The sequence below is a fragment of the Spinacia oleracea genome, chromosome 4 (assembly GCF_020520425.1).
Source record: "Spinacia oleracea cultivar Varoflay chromosome 4, BTI_SOV_V1, whole genome shotgun sequence".
Taxonomy (NCBI): domain Eukaryota; kingdom Viridiplantae; phylum Streptophyta; class Magnoliopsida; order Caryophyllales; family Amaranthaceae; genus Spinacia; species Spinacia oleracea.
This window is the reverse complement of record NC_079490.1, coordinates 93,802,763-93,807,993: the sequence shown is the minus strand read 5'-3', so window position 1 is coordinate 93,807,993 and position 5,231 is coordinate 93,802,763. Positions and strand designations below refer to the sequence as shown.

Sequence of the window (5,231 nt, the reverse complement as noted above, 5' to 3'; positions counted from 1 at the left end):
GGTGTTATCTTTGATTGCCCCATGTTTGATGGTGATTCTAGGCCAAGAGATGGTTGTAAACAACTTGGACATCGTTGAATCTTTGAAAATTGTATTTTGTATTTTGAAAAAGTTTGTATTTTTGGAAAACATGTGTGATTGTTGCAAGTGGTGTTTTTTATTGATTAAAAACACCAACTTGCTAATCATTTAGAAATCAAAGCAACATAGCAGATTAGAATGAGATTCGGATTTACCTAGTTAGATTTAGGCAAGAGATCCCAATTGCTTTGGATTTTAGGAATTTTGTATGTGTTTTTGAGGAGTTTTGAGTTGTATTTTGAGGCGTAATATCAAAATTACGACGTTGTGTTGTTGTGCTCCCCCATTTTTTCGATGGAAATGAGGGGTATTTATAGGAGGGAATGGTGCAAAACGCCAGCACACGCCAGCGCAGGGCGCCAGTCCAGCGCAGTGCGCTGCTGACGTGGCTTGAATCACTAGAGGAAAAATCCTTATAAGTTGCTCATTAAAAGTTGCCCTTATTAAACAAGGGCAACTTATAAGAACAAAAAAATTAAAAAATATTAAAAAATATTAAAATCTGAACTTTTAATTCCAAACAAAGGCAACCTTTTTAACCTTTAGGAACTAAAAAAAAAACCAACACTGCCTCTCCTCCTTTCTCTCACCCCGCAAACCATCTCCCTGCTCCCTCTCTCTCTTCGCCCCATCCACCACAGGCCGCAGCCACCGCAGGCCGCAGCCACCAACGAATGCTTCGAAAGGTTTGAATTTCTTTCTCAAATAATAATTTTCAATCTTCGTGTTTTGTTCTTCATTTTATTTGTATTTACTTTGATTGTTGCTTTAATTATTTTTATTATTCATACCTACATTACCTTCATAGTTCATACCTGAATATAAATTGTAGTTTAAAATTAAATTTCTCTGAAAATTTAATTGGAACTAATTATCTATATAGGGTTCCCGTTTGCATTACATAAATTAGATGAGCAATTCCAGAATCTCAATTCGCATCCCCCAATTTATTTGTGTTAGGGTTCGTCGGCGGTTTTTAATTGGAACTAATTATCTATTTTTTCCCACTATTATGAAATTTGTGTTCAGAATTTTGATAAATAGATGAAAATTTGCATTGTGTCAGATAATCCTATATTTTGAGGAGTATATATGCCCGACAAATTTCTTTCAATTTTTTTAAAATAAGTCGATTGGAAACAAAATATGTACTTCGCATATGTTAACTTAAAGGTAAAATTAGTTTGTGGTTGCGAACATTTGAATCTCTCTGACTACTATAACTTGTATTCTTCAGAGTATTTCTTTTGAGTATTACATTATATAGTATGACGTTATGGTTGTCTATCGAAGATTAAATAAGCTTGTTGATGTGCTTAATTGAGAGGACTGACATAAGTCATCTCAAGGGTACTGTAGGATTAATATCAGGAGATAATGTCCCGGGTTCAGTGTACCAGGTAGCTTCAACTGGTGCTACTGTGAGCTTGAATTCTGTTGTAGGTCGGCCTCATCCATTTTTACTGTTCGCAGCTACCCAGTGATAGACTGATAGGTGCAATTTATCTTCATCTTTGATATCTATTGTTATTGAACTGCGTTTACTAAGAATATTTCTTGAGGCCCTTTATGCAGTTCAATGCGTCTGGCACAACAGGTTTGTCAATCTTGAGGTTCACTTTTTAAATATCAGCATTTTTATTGCCTCGTTTTGGCGAGATTGTTCTGTCCTTGTGCTGAATGCCTTTAATTATTCAGGCATTCAGCTCATATATGGTTGCATTTTATCTTGGAATGTCCCATCATGCAATTGACAATATTCCATTTAGCCTTGTGCTGTTCTCCTAAGAAGGCACCATAATGTTATTCCTTCAGATATTGCTCAATATGCTAGCATGCTCAATATGTTATTCCTTTTTTTTTATACACTTTGAAAAAAAAAAACATTTTCTGCACAACATTGTCTTAAAAAAGACCTTTAGTTTCCCATCACTTTTTTTGCTCATGGCATGATGATACCTAGCAGTTAAGAAAATTATTGTATTCTCAGTTAGTTACGTGTTATTGGTATATGCTATAATGTTTTTCAATGCTTTAAGTCCACTTAATTGCCTCTCCTTATTTACTACAAAGTAGTTTGATCTGGTATGTCTCTCCTTGTCGATCTTATCATACATGTTGATATAATATCAAGTTATTACACTTGATAATAAACCTTTTCAGAGTTCAGACTAAACACAAAACATATTTCTGTGTAAGATATAAATTTTGGTTCGTAATGATTGCTGATTTTCATTTTCTTTACGGCATTGACCATTGGTTCTGCTGAATGTTGTTGCTGATTTTCATTTTCTTTACGGCATTGACCATTGTGTTTTCATATATCTTATTTCACATTTTGCCTTTGTAATTTGCAAGTCGGGTTGCAGTTGCTCAGTTGTTAGAGCCACATGTTCAGCTTAGAATATCTGTCATAAATAATTATAGCCTTACCATTATTTTTCCATAATCCTATAACTGAAGAAACTGAATGGGTGTATAATGTATTGTTACCCGTCTCCATCAAGTTCACTTGATCAAGTAATAATAAAACTGAAAAAAAAGTAAATCTGGGTATGAGTAATTACTAGTGCTAACAGGAATAGTATTTTGTCATACACCCACTAAACTTGGCTACCCTTCCATGTGATTATGTGAATGTGAGAATGTCCATTCACACTCATTAAGAGTAGTATATATAATCAAGAATCCATTCTTCTTGAGCCATAAATCCATAATCATCATCTATAACAAATTAACAATGGTTGCTTTTATTTCCAGAACCATACTTTTGCTAGCAATAATCATATCAGCAACCCATTCTGCACCATCACCATCACCTGAGGCAAGTTTGTACGTTCAATAATTTATAATTTTAATTCAAATATTTAATTATGAAAATTTGAGAGTAGTCCAACAATATTTTAAGTAATTACATACTTCATATTAATAATGTACAAACTATATGAGTAAAACATATGGCCAAAGTCAATCTCGGATATCAATAGTGCAAAGGTCTTAGTATTGCAACTAAAACAAATTTGGTAAAAAAAAAAGGGAAATACTTTGTGAAACAATTTAAGCTGAAGTTGGGTGCATAAAATAGGGATAATCATATAACTAATCATATAAATCATGAAAAAGGTTTAGAATGTGGATATAAGTTCGTTTGTTGGTAGTTGGGATCGAAAATGCCATTTTTGGCCATAAATTTCCTATATCGACCCAAATGACCCATAGGCGTGCATAACGAACTTGAAATGAGTCTTATAATCATATAACTAATCATATAAATCATGAAAAAGGTTTAGAATGTGGATATAAGTTCGTTTGTTGGTAGTTGGGATCGAAAATGTCATTTTTTGCCATAAATGACCTATATCGACCCAAATGGCCAATAGGTGTGCATAACGAAATAGTAATGAGTCTTATAAACATATAATTAATCATATGAATCATGAAAAACATTTAGAATATGGAAATAGGTTCGTTTGTTGGTAGTTGTGATCGAAAATGCCAGTTTTTTCCATAAATGACCTATATCGACCCAAATGACCCTTAAGCTTGCTTAACGAACTTGAAATGAGTTTCATAAACATATAACTAATCATATGAATCATGAAAAAGGGTTAGAGTGTGGAAATAGGTTCGTTTGTTGGTAGTTGGGATCAAAAATGCCATTTTTTTGCCATAAATGAACTATATCGACCCAAATGACCTATAGGCATGCATAATGAACTTGAAATTAGCCTTATAATCATATTACTAATCATATGAATCATGAAAAATGTTTAGAATATGGAAATAGGTTCATTTGTTGGTAGTTGGGATCGAAAATGCCATTTTTGACCATAAATGACCTATATCGACCCAAATGAACCATAGGCGTGCATAACGAACTTAAAATGAGTCTTATAATCATATAACTAATCATATGAATAATGAAAAACGTTTAGAATGTGGAAATAGGTTCGTTTGTTGGTAGTTGGGATCGAAAATGCCATTTTGGACCATAAATAACCTATATCGACCTAAATGAACCATAGGCGTGCATAACGAACTTGAAATGAGTCTTATAATCATATAACTAATCATCTAAATCATGAAAAAGTTTCATACTGTGGATATAAGTTCGTTTGTTCGTAGTTGGGATCGAAAATGCCATTTTTAGCCATAAATGACCTATATCGACCCAAATGACCAATAGCATGCATAACGTATTTGAAATGAGTCTTATAATCATCTGACTAATAATATAAATCATGAAAAAGGGTTAGAATGTGGAAAGAGGTTCGTTTGTTGGTAGTTGAGTTCAAAAATGTCATTTTTGGCCAATATAATTGTTTTCGCGAACAATATAATTTTTGTTTTCGCATATGAAACTTAATTTAATTTATTGGTTTGCATGTACGGTGTTCTTTTAAAGGTTTTCAAAACTCCAAGGGAGGGGCCCTTTACCAAAAAGGAGTTGGATGAAACTCGAGACAAGTGGGCTATTTACTTCAACGATTTTGAACTACCCTCAGTGTAATAAATAGAGAAGGCTTGTAGTTATTCGTGACTCTTACATTATTTTGTTATTTATCGTTTTAATTAATTACATTTTAATTAATTCGGTAATATTATTGGAAATTTGAAATTTATATCATTTTTGAGAATGTCAAGCTGATGTTTGATGAAACAGAAATTATATTGCAAAATCAGAAATTATATTGCAGAATATTTGGAATTATATTGCAGATTTTTTTTTTTTAAAAAAAAACAAACTCAAAAGTTGTCCTTGTTTGCAACAAGGGCAACTTATGTGAAACTTATAAGGTGCCCTTGTTGCAACAAGGGCACCTTATAAGTTTCACATAAGTTGCCCTTGTTGCAAACAAGGGCACCTTATAAGATTATAAGTTGCCCTTGTTGCAAACAAGGGCACCTTATAAGATTATAAGTTGCCCTTGTTGCAAACAAGGGCACCTTATAAGATTATAAGTTGCCCTTGTTAAGGGCAACTTTTGATAATTTTACAAAAGTGACCCCCCCATTGGTGGCACTTACGAAGGGCAACTTATAAGCCATTTTTAAGAGCAACTTATCAAGTTTTTTCCTCTAGTGAATCCCGCCAAAGCAAGGACGGAGAATCGTCCTTGTTTCGTCTTGTAGCGTTGTACCTGTTGTAC

The 5,231-nt window shown here is 33.3% G+C and overlaps 1 long non-coding RNA gene across 2 annotated transcripts; it reads left to right on the top strand.

Annotated features, from left to right (window-relative positions):
* Positions 1–621: 621 nt before the first annotated feature.
* LOC130472506 (uncharacterized) lies at positions 622–4,792 on the top strand. 2 transcript variants are annotated; one of them, XR_008932946.1, is made up of 2 exons: positions 622–767; positions 1,441–4,792. It is a non-coding gene; the product is annotated as an uncharacterized lncRNA (long non-coding RNA). The 2 variants fall into 2 exon arrangements; XR_008932947.1 differs by having other exon boundaries at positions 1,431–4,792.
* The last annotated feature ends 439 nt before the right edge of the window (positions 4,793–5,231 follow it).